Source organism: Chenopodium quinoa, unplaced genomic scaffold (genome assembly GCF_001683475.1).
Source record: "Chenopodium quinoa cultivar QQ74 unplaced genomic scaffold, ASM168347v1, whole genome shotgun sequence".
NCBI classification, from domain to species: domain Eukaryota; kingdom Viridiplantae; phylum Streptophyta; class Magnoliopsida; order Caryophyllales; family Amaranthaceae; genus Chenopodium; species Chenopodium quinoa.
In genome coordinates, this window is record NW_018745000.1 from 1,765,474 (window position 1) to 1,788,207 (window position 22,734).

General features: G+C 37.3%; 1 long non-coding RNA gene across 1 annotated transcript; it reads right to left on the minus strand.

Annotated features, from left to right (window-relative positions):
• Positions 1-2,005: 2,005 nt before the first annotated feature.
• LOC110707421 lies at positions 2,006-4,245 on the minus strand. The gene is made up of 3 exons (XR_002508482.1): positions 3,966-4,245; positions 2,995-3,153; positions 2,006-2,880 (listed from the first exon to the last, which is right to left on the minus strand). It is a non-coding gene; the product is annotated as an uncharacterized LOC110707421 (long non-coding RNA).
• Between the last annotated feature and the right edge of the window lie 18,489 nt (positions 4,246-22,734).

The window sequence follows — 22,734 nt, forward strand, 5'->3', positions numbered from 1 at the left end:
CCCTGAAATTTATTTCAGAAATGATTTAGAATGAGTGGATGAGACTCAAAATGTTCTAAGTATTTCATGTGCGTAATTTTGATTCACTTTATTGTCATATGCATAAAAAAGGATCTCATTGGAAAGACCTTCCGTAATGAGTAAAAAACATAGGATTTTTACACGTAGTAAATTTTAGGAATATCTTTCACAACTAGAATCGAAATAATGCTGCAAAAAAACTGGAAAATTTAAGAATATAGAAAGCCGCTGAGGCATATAGGAACTGGCGTCTAGAAAACAGAGCCTTTCGCCGAATATAAGGCTCTATCGCCGAGCGACAATTTTGTCGCCAGGCGACAGGGCTCTTATCACGGCTATGGACCCTGTTGGTTGGCGCTGCATTCTTCTAATACTGAGCCAGAAATATGAGTTCTTTTTTCGACCTATTCTAGCACAGTTGGCTCGATTATACTTCCTGATTTAGTTTTTCTCACTTTTCTGAAACCTATATGTGTTCTACATATGGACATAACCCTCTTGGAATTCATGCTCCATCTACCTAATTTAACGCTCTAAGCAACAAAGGGTACATCCGAGAATGTTGAATTGACCAAACCATGGAAGCGAGTTTAACTCGTGGGGTCCCATCCACTCGCGCCAACCCTTCCAAAGATAAGGCTTCCGCACGATGCATCTGGACTCATAACCATGGACCCTTTTTTGACTAACCCATATCCCGAACTTTAGAGAACTAGAGCCATGGTTAGGTTGCAAACTCATTACATCATATTGTGCCTACTTAACTATTTGTGCATTATTTGTTGTGCATACTCTATGTGTTTTTCCTAACCATTTTTTAGACTTGTGTTTAAGCCTAAATAAACTAGTTAATGACTAAAAGGACTTTGCCTAATTAATTAATTAGAGTAATTAGAGTTTAATAAAGTAATCAGAACTGACTTAATAGGACTTTAGGCCTGTCCCGTAAAGTAAAAATATTGAAAGAAGTCCTAGATTAATGCTCCAGTAAAGGCGCAAAAATTTGGGCTGCAACGCCAAACGCTGTTGTGCAACGCCGTGCTACAAAACTGTCGTTTGGCGCTGCACTACAGTTTATGGCTACAGTTCTGTTGCTTTGGCGACAGTTCATATTTTTTCTCAGGTCATCACGATGAGTCTAATTGAACACTTTGGTTATTTTGTTAATGGAAGTAACCAATTTAGTCCTTAATTGAGTCTAAACACTTAGGCCAATAGTCTTACACAACAGTCAAAGAATGTGACTTACACCCACAAAAAAAGCACACTCTAATTTGTATGTATACCTTAACCATGTCTTAAGTTCATGCATGAGTCAGTTTTTTCTGTCATTTAAGCTGGGGGTCCAACTTATTCCTAAATTCTTCTATATATCCCCATCAACATCATCTTTCCATTTTCTACATGCTTTCTCCATATCACAACCTTCATTCTTTCTACCTTCTTCCATCCATACATTTTGAATATAGTTTAAGTCAAATAATTAACAATGAATATCACTAATTTCCCTTTCTAGAGTTCGTGGTCAAGGAGAGAAGGGTGATTAATCTTTAACGGTTTGGTGAGTCCCACTCACCGCGGAAAAAACCCGAGCCAAGGATCAGACTCGCAATAAATAATATCACTAATGCATAAATAAACATAAAAGGGCAAAATTGGAAATTTACCTTTTGCGCGTGCTTCACCCAACAAATTAAGCTCTTACTTGAGAAGCTTAGCCCCGAAAATACGAGAGCCTCCGACGGAGATCCACCCATAAAAACAACTACCAACTTTAAGGTCTATTACCTCGAAATTAGCGAGGTGCGACTAAAACCCGAGTATTATGTGAGGTTAAGAGTTTTTGCTAATGCAATGCTCTATTGAACTCCTACTCAAGCACTCTTCCGAAAAACCCAAGATGGGTATTTATAGGCAAGAGGGAGAGTGGGAATTTTTATCCCATCAATGTGGGAGCATGAAATTCAACAATTTATTTTAAAGCTAAATTAAAATAAATAGGCAAACTAATAATAAATCTACAAGTGTCACTATTACATGAAAAGGTATGTGAGGACCACTTGGAGAGTAGGGGACCGTACTTACTCCCCACTCCATACTCTCCTTATGCCACATGTCCCTCACACACTTGCCTCCCATTTGCTTCCCATGAGTTTCGGCCCTACTACCCGTGCCTTAGGCCCAACTGTAGCGCAATCTAAGCACGACCTCTAATCGACCTAAACACAATCGATTATCCAGCCCAGGTGTACGTAATTAGAAACCAAATAACCAATTTGAAACTTGTCCATAAGTGGTACGAAACATATTTCACAACCATGTCACTTATTTCCTCAGTTATTCTAATATTGAACAGGTTTCAACAGGCTTAAATAAAACAGGACATTACAGTATGACACGAGCAGTTCTAAACACCAGTCAAACTGAAGGTAACAAATTTAACCAGCAGATCTGACGGTCGTGTTTTCATTTGTATTCACTAGAGACTAGCACACAGAATAAACACCATGTCATTGACTCCTAACTATCATTTCAAGGACATAGAAAAAATAGTATAAAAATATGCCAACATTGAATCATGTACATGATTATCATAGCCAATCTGATATTGATAAACACTAGTGTACACCACTAATTACAACTTTTATCAAAATTTACAAAAAAATTGGGCTAAATAACAAACCTTGCAGTTGGGGGCAGCATGTTGCTCAAGAGCAGATGCTTGAGACTTGTACATTGACACATTATTTGCCATCACATCCTTCCTCTCCATGCCTTATTTCCTTGGGAAGCCACCAACCATGATAGATACATTTACACCTTTGCGGGCTTCAGCAGCATCGGTTGAAGCAACGATACCTGAAAATAATGGATCATAGGAATTCATGAGTTCATAAGTCAAAAAAATAAACAGAGAACCTCAACCTATTAACACACTTCAAACTCCGCATCAGAAAATCCATAATCCCCAACCTTTAAGAAGTCGGAAAGCAGCATCCACCAGCTCCATTTTAACTCCATTTAAAGCCTCAGCAGCAGGATGAATATCAAGCATGTGTAGAATCACAGGCTAGTCGGTACCTAGCATAAATCCCCTAGCAATCATGGGAACAAGAGCGTATCCAATTTGCCCTATATGTCCAAAAACAACAAACAAGTCACACAACTTACACGACGATACAACAATATACGAATAAGAACATTGATTCACCCAGTTAGAATCATAAATAGTATAAGTAGTGTATAACAACATAGTTGCAGTCAAGTACTACAATCCAAAGTCGATCAAATCAGACATAATACACTCTAATTTAACACAAATTGCAATATGAATACATAAACGCTTGGTCGCTTTGAAACTCAAGCCACACAGACAGAAATATTGAACTCCTTCAAAGTCCAACTGGTGTAAGTGTAAGGGCACGATACAAAATTGAAATCCAAACACCATAAACACAAACACAAACGACATAAAACAAATAAAAAATTGATTTACGATTAAAATAAGGTTTAAGATATGAATGTTTAGGCTCAGAATTGCACAAATGCGGTCATCAAGAATGCATACTCGCAATTAGTCTCAAACAACTAATTAGCATCGAGAAATGTTAATATCCAATCAATTCAAATCTTGCCACTACGATCTCCTATTCAATTCATTTTTGGGTCATAATAGATTCAGCAGTAAGCTATAAACCAACATTTTAACCGCTAAAAGTCACAAAATGAAAAACAAAACCTTAAAATCACGAATCTAATTACAAAAATTAGCATAAAAAATAGAATAATGAAATCAAAACCAAACAAATAGTTAGATCTCACACGCAGATTAACACATTAATCAAATCAACAATAATCTAACAAAAAACTGAAACAAATCAACAAAACCTAGATCTTCTCAAGTCTAATTGGCTTGAAAAAAAATCGAAGAGATAGAACCATACCCATAACATACTGTGATGTTTTTTACAAGAATCATCACCACAATATCCACTTCCGAGTAACGAGATTCGTGCAAAAGACATCCTAAATTGGGTCCTCTACTTTTGATGCGATTTAGAGGAGAGAGAAAGAGGGGAAATTTTCGGAATTAGGGCGGTGAAATGGAGGAGATTGAGTGTATTCAGTGAGGTGAATCAGTCATAGAAGAGAGAGATTGAGTTAGCAAAATGAGAGAGGAGAGAGAAAAGAATGTGGGATTTGAGTGTTTAACGGCTAGGAGTGTGAAACCCTAATAATTAGTAATGGGCTCCTCTTTTCATGGGCTCCTCTCTTAAGCTGGGCCAAATATTAGTATCGGACACATGGTGTCCGTTACAAATAATATAGTATTCGTAATATAAATAATATAGTATTCGTAACATAAATAATATAGTATTCGTAACGGACATCATGTGTCTGTTACGAATAAATATTTATTCGTAACGGACAACATTTTGCCCGTTACGAATGTATTTAATTTGAGGGGCATAGCTTTGCCCGTTATAAATAACCGTTACAAATGAAACTTTTTCCACTAGTGGTATTTATACGCAAGAGGGAGAACGGGAATTTCTATCCCATCAATGTGGGAGCATGAAATTCCACAATTTATTTTAAAGCTAAATTAAAATAATTAAGAAAACTAATAATAATCTATAAGTGTCATTATTACATGAAAAGGGAAGTCATGACCACTTGGAAAGTAGGGGACAATACTTGCTCCCCAGTCCATACTCTCCTTGTGCCACATGTCCCTCACCCACTTGCTTCCCATTTGCTTCCCATGAGTGTCGGCCCTACGACCCGTGCCATAGGCCCAGTCGTAGGCCAACCGAAGCCCAGCCCCACACTTGAAGTTGCGGGCTGCTGTTGTGGCTAGCATGCCACGCACTCCAAGTGCGGGCTACTGCTAGCAGCTGCTGCCTTGGTGTGCTTGCGGCTGCTAGCTGCTGCTAGCACGCACTAGCCAGCCACCCTTGGCTTGGCATGGTCCGCATGCTAGCCACCTGTGCTAGCATGTTATGCCCCTAGAATTCGGATGCTTGGGGCATTCTGATGCTAGGGGTATTACGGGAATATTATCGATTTATTATTATTTTGCGTGTCTCGTCATTTACTATTTTTGACTCGACTTCCAACGCTCGATTTCGACGTTCTATGCTCGAATTTCCGACGTATAAATATTTAATACTCAGGCGAGTCATTAATTTCTTCCGAATTAATTCGTCGAGTTGGTTTGTTAATTACTTGGATGTGACTTGAAGAGTTCAGTAAAGATTAAGCTTTATTATTAATTGTACATTAATATTACTGATCGGAAGCGGCCTCCACTCAGGCATTCCGATCACTTTGCCTTAATGAATATATTAGCTTTATAATAACTCATAACCCACTATCGGAATAATACACTTATTCGAAGGACACCATTACTTTCACAATCAAGGACAACACCTTTGTTCAATTTCAACTTTTTGATAAACAAGTGAGGCCGAAAAGGAAACCTAAGAAGACAATGGCAAGTCAAGAAGAAGTCAATGAACTCAAGAAGCAAATGGCTGGTGTTACTGAGCTGCTAAAGACTTTGACCCTTAAAATTAATGACCATGTGAAGCAACAACAGATGTAGCTCATGCAAGAGATCTTGAGTAAGATATCCAATGATTACAGGTTTTAGGGCATTAGCTGCGCTCACAAGGGGTCTCAGTGGACAAGGATCTTCATCCGCAGAAGTTCAATGTCAATGACATCCCCAAGTTTAAGCCAACTGATAATCTTTACTTTCATTTAAGGTCCTTTTGATGAGGGGAAAACTAGGTCGATATCTAATCTTCCCTCGCTCAAACTAAATTTATAAACACTTAACAAACCTAAATATGAGTATAGAGGCAAGTCAAGGGTCGAACCTAAAGGAACGGTAATGTTCAAGCACTTTCAATTATGCACCTAAGCTAGGTCGAAAACAAAGGTAAGAGAGAATACTAGCAACTAACAAAACAAGTAACCAAGGAAATAAAACACTAGGAACGGGGATTAACAAGTAATCATGTCAATTGAAACAACTTGGGAAGAGCATGCCAATCAAAGGTTGTGAGGACTAAATGAAAAGAGCAATCAATAGGAATCAAAGAGCTATCTCCTAATTGTTAAGCTAGGGTTCACTATGAATAACAAAGTAAGAGAATCACAATCAAAACCAATTGATAATTGCAATTCCTAAATTAATTGTTCATGTCATTAGAAATTACAATGCAATCTAGCATAATTCTCAAGGCCAAATTGAATTACACACATGCAAACCTTCACTAATCACTTTAATCTCAACAATCAATCAACACAATTCCCAAATTAATCACAATTAATCAATCATACAAGTTTCACCCAATTCCTAGCCAAACAACTATTCAAGAATCATCATCTATCAACTAACCACTATGGAAATCAAGAATCCACAAAATACCAAGAACAATTACACTAATCAAGCATCAAACATCAAAATTAAACAAAACAAACATCAAATTAAACAAAGCAAATGAATGAGATAGAGTTTAGAAATGCTCATTGACAATTAAGAAGATCTCCAACACAATTGTCACACTTGCATCTTCAATCTCTCAATCACCATTGAAATTCCTCACTTTCTCTCTCTAAAACTACTCCTAATCTAGCCTAATCTAGAGAGAGAAGCTCTCAACCTAAGAGAGAGAATACTATTCTAAAACTAAAGAATTAAATGAATGAAGAATAAAGGAAACCAAAAACTATATAAACAAAAGGAGAAAAGAAGTTTAAAATCGTAAAAGACCTAGAAACCCGCGCCCGCGAAGAAATCGGCCGCGCCAGCGGAGGGGAACAGACACCCCGATAGTCGCGCCTGCGGCCCAAGCCCGCGCCCACGGGGCTAAGGCCCGCGCCCTCGGGGAGCCCTCGGGAGAACCGCGGGTGCTTACTGCCCAAATACGGTAGTTTTGGAGCTGCAGCAACCCTGCGCCCGCGGGTACTGTAGCCCACGCCCGCGGCAGTTTTCCATGGCCAACTTCAGAAGGCTGTAACTTCCGATCTAAGAATCGTATTAAGGCGTGCGACCTATCATTGGAAAGCTCTTCAAGTCTAGTTTCCAACCAAACTTGAATCACCCTAATCTGATCTATATAACTTGAGATATGCAAAACAATTCACAAAGGTCCTATTTGATACTTTGCAATCCTTCGTTTTCCTTTGTTTCAAACTCAAATTCAATTCCGAAAAGTGCATATTGATCCTAGTGGGTGCTATTTTCAATTCCCATGCATATAGCCCGCGACATACCTACAAAACAAGACAAAGAAACGGAGAAGCAAGAGAAATAGCCGAGAAATTAATAAAATGATAAGAAAGCCATTCAAAGCATGCATTTCTCTAAACTAACCCAAAAACACGCGAATCGAGCATTATTCTCTAAAAACACGACATAAAAGACTACAAAGGAGTATAGAAAACATAGCCTAAAGGTGCCATAAATGGCACGGATCACCTTTGAAACTGTAATTTATTCTCACTATCTCTTGAAACTATTGGTTTTTCTCCCTTGATAAAGAGAAGACCTCTACCTGGGATGGAATAAAAAACCCTTGCAATGATAGATACAAGTGTAATATTCAAATCAAAACCGATCATAGACAACTTGAGATGCTAAAGGAAAATGAGAACAAAGGGTTCACCTCCTTTTTCAACAAATGGAGGCAAACTTCCACTAACATGATCGAAGTCCCTACTGAAAAAGAATGCGTGAGGATGTTCATCAAAAATTTACAAGAAAAGTATTCAAAGCACTTAATATATCAACACAACTTAAATACTTTCAAGACCGTCTATGAAATAGACATCGAGATCGAAGATGACCTCGCAAAGCAAAAAGCTACTAACAATAGCCACAACAGTGGCTAGAAAGGAAAAAAGAACGACAATCCTTCTTCTTCTGAAAACGCCCACTCTAAGTGAAGTCTTGGCCATGGATAACCAAGGATCTAAGAAGCAACTAAGGTAAGACTTCACCCCCATTGGGATGAGCTACGATGCCGCTTTGATCCACTATATACTAAGGGACTCATTACACCCATCGGACCTGTTCAAGATCCCGCACCTGAAAAGAGATTGCCTAGTTGGAATCCTGATGCACATTGCAAGTACCATCAAGGTAGGGGTCATACTACTGAGAGCTGTTGGAAGCTAAAAGAGGCTATCGAACATTTGATCGATAATAACAAGCTTCTCATACCTCCAGCTAGCAAGAAAAGCGAGTGATGATAAAGCAAACGACATAAGGCGAACTTCGAAAACAAGGTTTCATGACCTGTTTTTTATTTCTTTTATCTATCCTTTCCCCAATAAGTCTAGCATAGGCACCTTTTATTTTTTTCCCAGATTCATTTTGTAGAACTTTCATTTACATTTTTCCTTTTAATAAAATGAGCATTTATTTTATTGCATATGATTATTTCATTACATTGCATAAAAAATAATAATAATAAAGACAAGGTATACCAATGATTGAAGGCACCCTTTGTAGCCATATCATACCTCTCACCCTTCAAATATGTAATCACATTTTTTGATAAAACCACTTTGAGCTTCGTCTAACGATACACCTTTCATTTTTCAATCCACATCTACCTAACCTTGGGAAGGGACGGTGTACACTTTATGCAATTTCAACATACAAAAGCCTGAGTAGTTCTAACGAATAAAATAAATAAATAAAAAAATAAATAAAAGTGTGCAAAAGGGCAGGTGTTCCAATGTCTTTGACATGAAAATGTCTTTAATATGAACACGTCTCAGGTTGCGTTTCTTATCGAGTGCTCGGTACCGTGCCTGAGAAACATGAATGCCAAGTGAGTGATAGACCACATGATCGGGATTTCCCATATTAAAAAAATAAAATAGATGCAAAAACAAAAGAGAGAGCAAAATATGAAAGGAAAAAAGAAAAGAGAGCTAAAAAAGAGTTGAAAGCCTCTAGCATAAACTATAATGATTCAAAAGCAGGGTTTTACACCTTGGGGGCTTATCGAGGGTCTTGAGCCTTTAACCCCTTCTTCTTCAAACCTTTAGCCTAACAACATTACAACCCTTAAAAGAACTCGTTGAGGTATACACATAATTTTGTGAGGTTCGGCTAGAGCTACGTTCGGCCTGATTCCTAATGGATACGTAGGCAACCTCACATCGATGTTCACATTCATATTCACATATTCACATCATGATCATATCAAGGGATCCCCTATGCTCATCCTTATCCATTTAGATCTAGACTAGGGGGCTTGATCCTTATATTATTAGCCTACCCAGCCTAAGAGTCACCGCCATTTGACTTTTTCAATATATATTTTTCCACACAGTTATCCCTTGCGGCCTAACTTTAGTGTCACTATCACACACATCACAGATACATGACAAAGTATACTTCCCTTAGGAAACATTTTTCATGAAATCTTAACACAACGTTGAAGCATTCCTTGTCATATAAAAATAACTCATCACTTGTAATCGTTATTGCATCACGAAGTATGAAGTGCTTAGCCTCCGTGCCTAAGTTACCTACATACTTTCATTATTGAGTTAACTAGGATAGTCTAGGATGAATTAACCTTTTCACCTTGAGAGACAGCATCAAACGCATATACTTGGCTATGCTTATTCAACATGCACCATCAAACACTTTGATTCTTTTTCGGGAGAAAGTCGGCACCCTCTACAAAAATGACGGAATTTTTTTTTTTGCTTTTTTGCATTTTCGAGTCACACAATCACATTACAATGCACGCACGAGTCATGAGTCACACGTGTTAAATCATCTTGGGTTAACATCAAGTCAATCAGTCACATTTAGGCAACCTCAAGTCAGTCAACCCTAATTACATGAGCAAAGTCCTATAGTCTAAAATGTAAAAGCAGGTACACTATGTCCCAGATGGACGAGTGAGCTTTACAAAAGGTTTGAAGCAAAAGGACACAAACAAACTTACCAAATGAACTAGCGACAGCTTGATTACAATCATATTTGATTGTCGCTCGGCCTAACATCAGTCATATTAATTGATTGGGTTCCTTGGTACGCCAGTTAGCCCCTTTAAGCAATTTGACATGATTTAGTAATTGGCTTGATTACAATCACATAAAGTGATTGACCTGATAAAAGATCGTCTCACTTAGCTTAAAGTGCGTAAAAATTGGCTCATAGCAATGGCACCGACATAATGGTTCACAAGCAGTAAAAGCACCGACATAAAGTTTTACAAGAAGTAAAAAGCACCAAAGTATTGATTCACAATGAATTCCTAGGATTGATGATTTCCACAAATCAATTTGAAGCCTTTAAGAATCATAGATATGGTTCTTGAGAAAGATTTTCCAAAGATGGAAGAATCGATTTGAAGATTCAAGATGAAGAAGTCTTCAACAGGGGGACTTTATGATTAAAGGGTCTCTCACCAAGATTTAAGAAGATAGCACGAGATGGGCGTTCTTCGACAGCAGTCACTGAGATTGTGAAGGTTGTCGCCTGAGAAGATAACACGAGATGAGCGGTCTTCGACAGCATTTGCTAAGATTGTGGATGTTGTCACAAAGATTTGAGAAGATAGCACGAGATGGGCATTTGCTGAGATTGTGAAGGTTGTCACCAAGATTTGAGAAAAGCGGTTCATGATGAAGCAGTCTTCGACGACTTTTGCTATGATTGAGAAGGTTGTCACTAAGATTCAAGAAAAAAGCACTTTTGTTCAGAAACGCATGAACATATAAAAAAAAAAGCTCTTTTGGTAAGAGACGCGTGGACATATCAACGTCAAAACAACAAGAAAACGTTCCCTAGCTTTTGGAAGGTTGTCACAACAACAAATGCATCAACAAATCGGTTACTCCCGGAGACGTGTACTCGAAGGTGCAAGATAAGCGTTTCTTAACTCTCATATTTTTTTTAACTAACGCTAGTTTGCAAGTATCGACGTTACAAGAATGATTTAGGATCGCAGAATGTTCTGAATCACTCTCCGTCTCTATCGATACTTTGACTTTTGTTTTCAAAACTTGCGTTTCTCCAAACTCAGTCAAAGTGGGGGATTTTGTAGACACCAAAATGTGTCTCCCCAAAACAAAATCCAGTGATGAATACCTTTCACGTCGAACAATAACCGAATGAAGTGAAAGTGTGGAAAGTCTAGTGTTGCGGTTAATTTTTAGTAAAATTCTCTTCTTTCTTTCTGTTTTCAAAAACCTATTTATGAAAATAGACATTCAGGTTTAGTTTTGTCTTTAGAAAGGGTCTAATAATAGTGTAGTTGGACCTGGTTCGAAAAGAGCTTTCCAATGATATATTATAAGCCTAATTCCGATGAATATTGAGGAAGTTAAAGCCAAATTACTAAACTAGGCCCGGTTTAATCCTTATATGCGGCCCAATGATCTAGAGGAGAGCCTATTATGAATTGTCATTCCTAATGCAATTAGGATTGATTATAGTCTTCAAGAATCTTCTAGAAGGTTCTTTTGAATCCTAATGTGATTATGATTTATAATTGAGTTTTATGAGTGATATTTGGAATAAAAGAAGTGTTTTAAATGAAATTATTATTTTACCCCTCGTACGGACTTTTACGCTTAATTTTATCAAAAAATATGAAAACGTGTGGAACACTACCTGAAGTGCCGCACAACAGGCTGTCGCCTGGCGAAAAGCATGTCGCGAGGCGACAGAGGCTATTGCGGCGCTTGCGTCGTGTTTAATTCTTTTTAAAACTCCGATTCTTTTTTATCATATTCTGGCTTATTTTCGTTATAAATAGCGTCCTTAGACCTCCGTTTTTTTAATCATCAATTCACCATCTAATTTTCACAAACTCTCATCAAGAATTTCTTGATACTCTCTATTACTTTAGAAGAATACTACAAGAGGGGGGGTAAATTGTAGTTTGTAAGAATTGAGCTAACTTTTTGCGGAACTGATCAAGCTAAGCTACAGGAACTCAAAGTAAACACAGAGAGATTTTACGTGGAAAACCACTTGGCCCTAACAAGAGGAAAAACCACGACCACTTGGGATTTTAGAAAAGATTCTTCACTATAACAGCGCAAACAACCTATTACAAACTAAAGAATCAATTTTCAAGTTCCTCTATGAACATGAAGTTCCCAACAGTAAGTCCCACTACTTGCCACTCATCTCTTCTCTATTCTCTTCTCTCTCTTTCTCTACTTAACTCTCTTAGAGTTCACTCAAACTCCCAATTCCCAAAATACAACTCAAATATAGAACTCTAGTGAAAGTAATTAAGAAAAACACTTAAGTGGAATGTGAATCTTGACTCTTTTGAAAACAAGAAAGAAAGATAAATGTATTTGAGAAAGGTGAAGTTATCCAAAAAATAACTTCAATATTTATAGGAAAATATTGCTTGGTGAAAACGCCACACCACCCACTACTAACGCCACCACTGCTGCATATCAACGCCACTACTCTCCACCACTTCCAAATCTTTCAAACACGTCCTAAAAACCAGGGCACGTTAAGCCTTATGGAAGCAGTGAATTCGTAAGTGGTGAAGGCTGAATCAACAGTCAGTTGCGCAAGTTTAGGGCGTTAGTTTTCAAAGATATTTTTCTGAAAAATAAAAATATCAACTTTAAAAGATAAAATCAGAGAAGATATTTTTCCAAATAAACTATCCTATTTTTTTAGCAAGCCAATAATACTTATCTTTTTAAACCCATTCCACTAAGAATTAATCCCTAATTAATTTTCACTTACATAAAACCTAAACTAGAAAAATATTTCAGACTTTATTTTCTCTAAGAAGTCTTTGCTCCGTGTCTTCTTTCCTTACCTTCTGCTCCGAAGCTTTAGTTCCTTCATAGGAACTCTGCAACTGATCTCTTTTATTTTTAGCTCCTCGTGTTCCTTTGCCTTGAGTGATTCCTGCTACATATAAATAAATCACTAGACTCACAGAATTCATTAGTCAACTAATTTGACTTGTGTTATCATCAAAACATCAAGGGCAACAATATTCCCCCTTTTTTATGATGACAAACAAGGCAAACATGTTAGAGCAAAAATTAGTTAAGAGATCAATAAACTACTGTAAAACAAAATTAAAAGATGAAAAGAGAAGTTTTATACCTGACTGAGAATCAGAGAGACACAAGACTTTGATGAAGTGGAGATGGATGATAAGTGTGCAAGTAGTTTGCCTGTATACTTTCCCCCTTTTGGCATTATCAAAAACACAATGTATATAGCAAATTATCTCAAGCACAACACCATAACATGGTTGAATGATAAGGCATAGAGCATAAAAACAATCCAAGCAGAAAAGATGCACAAGATAATAATAAAACGTCCATCCAAAACCAATGTTAAACATTGTCCAAAAGTGTATCAAAACCACAAGTAAAGAAAAAACAGATAATCCCTGTATTAGTTACAGACCCAAAAGAAAATATTGTTCAGTAATAGCAAAAGAAAAGCGAAAGCAATATCATGGGTGCAGACTTAGGAGACTTAGGAGTAGGAACTGGAGCTTCTTTCACAATGTCTTGGTTCCCTGGATCAATGAGAACAGGCTATACTTCCTTAGGAGTTTGTTTCCTTGACAGCCTCAAGCTCTTTCTTTTCCTCCCCACTGTCTACTGTACTTCCTCTTCCTAAACATCAAATTCTAAACCCTTCTCCCTTTCTCTCTTTTTCTTTTCTTCCCCTTTCTGCATTCCTACCTCTATCACCTTTGATTCAGATGTTACCCCCTCAATCTTAGCCTCCTCTTCTCCTTCAGATACTGCAGGCATTACCTCTAAACACCCAAAGACTTCATGCAGACCTCGATTCTAAAGGAATGTTTGTTGAATATATTCAATGTCCTTTAGAGGCAAGGGTTCTTTTTCAGAGAGGTTGATATCAAAGATTTCAAAGACACAGGTGAGGAGATTGCCATACCCAATTTTCTAGTTACGGGGTATGCATTGATCAAGATGTTGTATCATGATAGAGGGGAAGTTAATGGGAATTTTGTGTTCAAGATAGTACATGAAGATACAGTCAAGCTTGTTGGCTGAATCTCTTTTCTGTGTTCTGGGAACAATGTCATTGTGTACAATTGCAAAGAGTAGTTTTTGGAGTGGAGTAAAGTTGTTGTGATTGACATATGTGGCTTTAGGGTTTCCTTCGTAGTGTTCTACGATAGACTCAATTGAGGTGTTAGGAAGAGGTTTTTGCACAGATCCTTTAAAATACAGTTCATAACCAGCATTAGGAACATTAAATAATTCCCCAAAATACTAATCATCAAACTCAATAGATTTCCCTAAGACTACGCATGAAATTTTCCCTTTCTTACATGAAAAGGAAGTATGAAAATCTCTCAAAGCATCAGCATACAACGGCTTATTAAAGAATTTACTCAACAGATAAGTCTATTTTTGAAATTCAATCAGCTCAAGAAATTCATTGAACTTACTAGCTTTACACCATGGAAGATTCAAGCTCAACCTAGACACAAAATGTTTTGCATTGTCTTCCAGTTGCTTCATCGCTGCAGTTTTATGCTTGAATAATGAAACCCCTAACTCTTCAATCTCTTCTTCTTTGGGCAATTCTGGTTCCTCTTCCATTTTATCTGACTTTGGAGAAGGAGGATATTCGAGAAGGAGTTGTTTGAGAGTGTTGGTGGTGTCGTCTGTAGAAATCTCTTGGATTTGTAAAGTTGGGGTTTCGTCTTTGGTTAGGGTTTGGTCTTTTAGTGAAATGTCCATGGGGGAGTATGAGCGAGGTTCTTTGAAAGGGAGAGGAATAATTGTTTTGAGTGGTGTAAATTTCTCAGAATTACCCATCACCTTTATATACTAGAGTAAATGTGATATGTCGTTTCATGGTAGAGGTTAGGTGAGGTGAATTATGATGATGCGTCACTTGCATTTATAGTTTTGGGAAAATAATAAGATAACTCTAGAATGTGAAATGTATTTTACATGAAAAGGGATTATTTCAACAAAATAGGATGGATAATAAATGTATCCATCAGATAAACTTTGTTTAATGAGATAAAGATTAGAAAAAATAGTAAGAGGATCAAAACGATTGATTTTGTTGAAAAGATAAACTTGTGAATATACAAATTAATGCACGGAACAAATCAACATAGCTCATGCCATTAGTCAAGGATTTCAAGAATAATTATTTCACTTATGCACCACAATGGACATATATGTTTAAAGCTCTTGCCAAATCTATGTAATTGAACATATTATATTTGTGTGAGATAAAATGTACATTAGTTTAGAGATTTTACCTGAGGGAACATCAAGGCTTTTCCTTAACACAACTTAATCATTCCAAGATCCATCTTCATCATCTCATGTCTTTCTCTTATTAAAGGCTTAGTCAAAATATCAGCAATTTGATTAGTTGTTTCACATAACTCTAATTTAATTAAGCCTTTCTTAACATTATCCTTTAAGAAGTGATGACGAATATGAATATGCTTAATATGTGAATGATGCACTAGATCTTTAGAGATACATATGGCACTTGTGTTATCACAGAAAATAGGAATGCAACCAAATTTCATACCAAAGTCTCTTAGTTGTTGTTTTATCCACAACACTTGAGAGCAGCTGGCAGCAGCAGCTACGTATTTAGCCTCAGCTGTGGATAAAGCCACGGTGTTCTTTTTCTTAGAACCCCATGAGACTAATCATGGCCCTAGGAACTGGACCATACCTGATGTACTTTTTTGATTGACTAGATCTCCTGCATAATCTGCATTTGCAAAACCTTTTAGTTCGAATGAATCACTTCTAGGATAGAAGATACGTAACTCATCAGTTCCTTTTAAGTATCTAAGTATCCTCTTTACAACAGTTAGGTGATATTCCTTAGGATTCGACTGAAACCTGGCACATAATCCAACACTGAATGCAATGTCAGGTCTACTAGCAGTTAAGTATAATAAGGAACCTATCATTCCTCTGTAAATCTTTTGATCCACACTAGTTCCTGTTGGATCATCATCCAGTCTTGTGCCTATTCCCATGGGTGTGTGATTTATTTTTGCTTGATCAAGGTTGTACTTTTTAAGTAGTTCTTTGACATAATTTTGTTGATGAATTGAGATTCCTTTCTCTGTCTTCTTGATTTGTAGACCACGGAAGAAGTTCAATTCTCCCATCATGCTCATTTCAAATTCATAACTCATGAGATCAGCGAAGTACTTGCACAACACATCGTTAGTTGCATCAAAGATAATATCATCCACATAGATTTGTACAACTAAAAGATTAGTTCCTTTTTATTTCAAAAATAAATTTTTATCAACTTTTACTCTCTTAAAATCATTTTGCAAAAGGAACTTAGAGATCCTCTCATACCAGGCTCTTCGGGCTTGCTTAAGACCATAAAGGGCCTTGTCAAGCTTAAACACATGATTTTGAAATTTTGGATTTTATAAACCTGGAGAAAAGCACATTGAGAAAAGCACATTTCACATCCATTTGGTAAAGTTTTAAACCCATGTAAGAAGCAAAAGCAATAAGTATTCTAATAGCTTCTAATCTTGCTACAGGAGCAAAGGTTTCTTCGAAATCAATACCTTCCTGTTGGTTGTAGCCTTTTACAACTAAACGAGCTTTGTTCCTTACGATTGTTCCATATTCATCTAGCTTGTTTCTGAATACCCGTTTGAGACCAATTATCTTCTTTTCCTTAGGTTTGGCTTCAAGATGCCAGAATTTGTTTCTTTCAAACTCGTCCAGTTCCTCATGCATGGCTACAATCCAATCAGAATCTTCTAAGGCTTCCTAATGATTTCGAGGTTCTAGTATGGAGAGAAATGCATTGAATGCACAGAAGTTCCTCATCTATGATCTAGTCTGAGTTCCTCTGCCTATATCACTGATTATTAGATCGTTGGGATGAGATCCTTGATATTTAAAGGGCTTAGGCTGGAATTCTCGAGGATTTGCTCTTCATTGATCTGCTCTTCATTTGCTTGCGCTTTTTGATTGTTTTCCTGTGGATTTTCTGTAATCTCTTCATTTTGATCTCTATGCTCTTCTCTGGTTTGCTTATGAATTTCTTCTCCGTCATTCCTGTTTCTTATCATTTCAATTTTAAAATAATTGTTATCATGTTCCTACTCATTCATAAAAGAGTTAGATTCATCAAATATGATATGAATGCTTTCTTCACCACACAAAGAGTTCTTGTAGTAAACTTTATAAGCTCTGCTGTTTGAGGCATAGCCAAGGAATATATCCTCTTCACTTCTATCATCGAACTTTCCCAAGTTCCTCTTTCCATTATTGTGAAGAAATCACTTGCATCCAAAGGCTTTGAGATGAGAGATATTTGGCTTCCTCCCTTTGAACAATTCATAGGGAGTCTTGTTAGTTATAGCTCTGATGGATACTCTGTTAATTATGTCGCATGATGTGTGGATGGCTTCAGCCCAAAAGTTCCTTGGTAGTGAGCTTGCTATCAACATTGTTCTTACCATAACCTCCAGTGTTCGATTCTTCCTTTCAACCACTCCATTCTGTTGAGGAGTCCTAGGTGGAGAGAAATTATGGTTCACGCCTTGTTCCCTGCAAAACTCATCAAATTCTGAATTTTTGAACTCTATACCATGGTCAGATCTTAGATGGATTATTGAGAATCCACTTGTTTTTTGCACATGTTTGGCCAATGCTACAAATTCATCAAAGGTCTCTTCTTTACTTGTTAGAAAAATCACCCAGGTAAATCTAGAGTAATCATAAACTATAAGTAACACATATTTCTTGCCACTCCCACTTTAGACTCTTATGGGACCACATAAATCCGTATGAATTAATTCTAATGGCTTAGTGGTACTGACCATCTTTTTGGATCTAAATGAGCTTCAGACATGCTTTCCTTTTGCATAGGCATCACAGATTTTATCATCAAGGAACTTGATAGAGGGTAGTCCTACAACCAAGTCCTTTGACCTAAGTTTATTAATTAACGCATAGATAGCATGTCTAAAGCGTTTGTGCCAAATTAGAGAGTCCTCTTCAATAACACTCAGTCATTTAAGGCTGCTCTTTGAGATTGAGTCAAGGTCAACCACATACGTATTTCCTCTTCTCATTCCTTTTCGAATAACCTTTCCTGATTTGTTATTGAAGATATGACATTCATCAGAAGTAAAGCTTACCAAGTTTCCTCTATCATAGAATTGTGATATGCTGAGTAGATTGTGCATCAAACCCTCGACCAGGAACACATTTTCTATTACATGGGAGGTTGACTTTCCAATTTTTCCTTTAGCAATGATTTCTCCTTTCTTGTTGTCTCCGAAAGTCATTGTTCCTCCTAGATAGGTCTCTAGTGAAAGGAATTTTGATTTATCTCCAGTCATATGTTTTGAACAACCGCTGTCAAGGTACCATAGGTTGTTCCCCTTCACTAGGACCTACAAGAAAACATAAGTGTTAGTTTCAGGAACCCTGGGATCTTTGGGCTCCTTTGATGTTGATTCAATATAAATTTTCTTTACCCAAACTTGCTTAACATTTCTTTTGTCATGTTCTAACTTCTTTTTACAATCAGAGTGTAAATGTCCAGTTTTTTCCACAGAAAGTAAAAACTTTGCTATTAGGTAGGTCTACATATTTTTTTCTGTTTCCCTTTCCTTTTGGACTCATACCCAAGTCCCTCAGTTCTCTTGACTTGAGCATCCTTGATCCATTTAGGTTTAGCATTAGGATCAATGCTTCTATTCTTTCTACCCTGCAGTTCCTTTTCAAGCTTATCACTGTGAGATTTTAAGTTCTCAAGATCTAGCTTGAGTTTTTCAAAATCAGCATTGAATTTCAGCATGGAATCATTTGAGGAACTACTAGAACTAATATCAACATTAATTAGTTTATACTGTGAAAGTTCGACATTTAACATGACATTTTCCTTTTTAACACTTTCAAGCATTTCAGACATAAGAAGATATTTGTCATGTAGCTCTCCAAATCTGGTTTGAATATCATTTCTTGTTGTTTCCAGCCAAGCACTGTGATCCTTCCAGATTTGCAAAACCTTTTGACACTCGTTCCTTTGCATGCATTCATCACTTAGATTTATTTCCATTTCAACAATAAGATCAAATAAAGCATCTTTGGTAAGGATCTAAGTTTAGCATTATCAAAGTTACTTTCACTTACCTCATTTTCCAGTTCCTTGAGATATGCATGCCTGCCATCAAACTTTACCATCAAGCAAAGGTTGGCAGTTTCCTCTTCAGGTTGATCTTCATCTTCCTCACTTTTAAAGTCTCCCCAAGCAGCAATCATTGCTTTCTTGACATCGGTTTTTGAAAAAGGAGTCTTGTATTTCTCTTTTCCTTGTTCTTTGAACTTCCCTTTTCCTTTCTCAATATCCCATTGAGGACAGTCTCTGATAAAGTGATCAGTTGATCCACATTTGTAACATCAATAGTCTGGTTTAGAGTTAGATGACTTCTTTTGAAAGTTCCTGGAGTTCCAGCCATTCTTGTTGAACATTCGTTTGAATCTCTTGACTAGCATTGCTGCTTCTTCTTCATCCACTTATGATTCCTCCTGGTCAGCTTTCAGTGCTAGCCCTTTGTTCTTGTTTCCTTCACTGTTACTGGTTCCTAGACAAAGCTTATGTGTCATGAGGGAACCAGCAAGTTGTTCAATGTTGAACGTTATGAAGTCCTTTGTTTCCTGAAGGGCAGTCACCTTAGCTCTCCAACGCTCGTCTTGAGGAAGACTTCTTAGCAGCTTTCTAAACTGCTAATCAGTAGGAATTTTTCTACCAAGAGAAACTAGTTCATTAATAATGTTAGTGAATTTAGTAAGCATTTCCTAGATAGATTCTTTGGGTTGCATCTCAAAACATTAATACTGAGACATGAGTAAATTGATTTTAGAACGTTTCACTTCATTAGTTCCTTCATGAGTTACTTGAGGAGATCCCAAATTTCCTTTGCGTTCTTGCACCCCATAACACGATTGTGTTCATGTGGTCCAAGCCCACAATGAAGCAGTTTAACAGCCATTTCATTGATTTCCATTTTATCAAAGTCTTCTTTCTCATATTCAGACATTGGTTTAGGAATTACCTCGTTTTGAGCATTGGTTTTGGTTACCTCGAAGTCTCCTACTTCGATAACTCTCTAGACTTGATAATTTTCTGCTTTGATGAAGATCTCCATTCTGTTCTTCCAATAGGTATAGAATTTTCCGTTGAACATAGGAGGTCGTTGAGTAGAGTACCCTTATTCAAGCTTTTCATGAGTATTCATCTTGTGCCAAGATTCTCCTCTTCAGGGTTTCCTGATTTCGAGAGGATAAGGCTCTGATACTAATTGTTACTTTATAAGAATACTACAAGAGGGGGGTGAATTGTAGTTCGTAAGAATTGAGCTAATGATGAGTGGCATTTATGCCACTCTTTTATCCTTTTTCTTTAAGGATTCTCCCCTCATTTGCACTTGTTTGGCCCTTTTTTCTAAACATTTTTACTTAGTTTTGCTTCCTCTTTTCTTTCTCCTTTATCTTCTCTTTTCTTAGTCTTCTTGCTTTGTTTTTATTCTGATTTTCATGCTTATGCTTTGTAGTAACCATCGGGATTTTCAAGAGGAGGAAGCTAAGCTCAAGGGAAGCTGGAGGAAGTGTGATTCAGAAGAGGTTCGACCGAACCTCCTGAAGGTGTGGCCGAACCTGCTCAGTGGTTCTGCCGAACATCGAGGCAGGGACAAGTTGCAATTTGGCAATTTTGTAGGAGTGGTCAGACCAGGATCAGGGAGGTTCGACCAAACCTACCCATGGTTCGGCCGAACCTACCCTGTAGTCCTGCCGAACCTTCCCATTGTTCGGTCGGACCTCTCCTTTTCTCAGGTGGCTCTGTACGGACTATATAAGTCACATCTTAGAACGTTTTGAGGTAATTAGATTAACTTAGTTACAATTTTCGGCACTTTTAGCTTAATCTAGAGGGAGAAACACTATTAGTCTTCATTGGTAGAGAGAGAAAGTGTGGTTTTTCTTCATTGATGAACTTAGATTTTGAAGAAGGAGTTTGTTCAATCCTTTTTAGACCTTCATCTTCAATTAATGAGCAATCTCTTACTCTTTCTCTTTACTTTTGTTTTTGATATTTCTTATTTTCTTTGATTTTTCTTCTTTGCTTATTAATCATGTTGATGCTTATCGATTTGATGATTGATATTGTTTTCAATATGATTTGTGAGTAGTCACCTACCCAAGGTTGTGGGGATGGTGTACTTGCTAATTTTTCATGCTTATAATGATGGGGTATTGTTAATGGTGATTAAAGTCTTTGCATGCTTGATATTCTTTGATCTTCATGCAAGTGCACATTGTTAGTTGATTAAAGGTGAGTCTTTGCTAACAAGTAATGGAAGTTGACTTAGTTGAGATTCATTACTATCGATAGTTCTTTGATTGCACCTTCTAATATATGGTTCTAGTGTGGAAACATAGAGGCTATGTTAGGAGAAACCGATTAACCCCGGAAGGCGATTAGATTGGGCCTTACTTCGATATTCATGCATGTTTAGTTTACCATTGATTTGCCACTTTGTTATTGCATGATCAAACGGCATCTACATCTACCCATTTCCCTTGGTGCTTAGTTATATTAATTTTAATCCATCTCGTTCTTAGTTTAATCTCTTAGTTATTCACACTTCTTGTTCCGAGATAGCTTAGACTCTAGGTAATGAATGCGGTGTTTATGCATTTCTCCCTGTGGTTCGATCCCTCTACTTGCCCTATATTTGTAATAGGTTGAGTCGAGTATTATAAATTGTATTTTATTTAGGTGTGGTTGTTTGCCGACGCAATTATTCCTTTGTCAAATTGGCGTCGTTGCCGGGGAGACGGCTTCCATTGCTATTTCATTGCTTGTTTGAGACTATCTCATCTTTTATTTGTTAAGTGTTTGCTACTTTTGTTACTTGTTAGTGCTTACGTTCTTCTTAGCTTTGTTGAATGAACAGAGGACAAAGCCGCTCAACTTTGATTCCCATCGATCCAGAGCTAGAGAGGTCTTTGTCCCACTTCGAAGAGAAGCAAGAGCATGGAGTAGAAATTCTCACACTCCATCGTGAGAAGTAAGTGAATTAGAAGATACTCCAACCTCTTCACCCTCAAGTGAAGAATTAGATAGCCCTAACTCATCTTCGAGTTCGAAAATCAACCCTTTCTCAACCTATAAGTTCGAGAGTGAAGGAGGTTCTAAAATGGGAGAGAATACGCCTTTGAGTCGTCTTGGGGCCCCCGAAGCTTTTAGAGCACAAAGTGCACTAGACGAAAAGATGAATTGGCCACCGGTTCAAAACCCCCCAATGCCACCGGTTTTGAACCGGTGGTCATTTGGGGGGTGGCAATACTCCAAAGCAAGGCCACCGGTTCAAAACCGGTGGCAAAAAGGGTATTGCCACCGGTTAACCGGTGGCAAATATCGTCTGGGTATTAATTATTTTTGCCACCGGTTAACCGGTGGCAATAACATGTATAATAATTTTTTATTTTTTTTGTCTTTTTCAAAAAGAAATATAACAGAACAATTCAGTCAAAAAAATTACAAACATCAAAATATAAATCAAACAATATCAATCTATATAATTGAAATTTTATTTACAATATAAATCAATAAAATTGATCAATTACAACATATAAATCAAAAAAAAATATTAC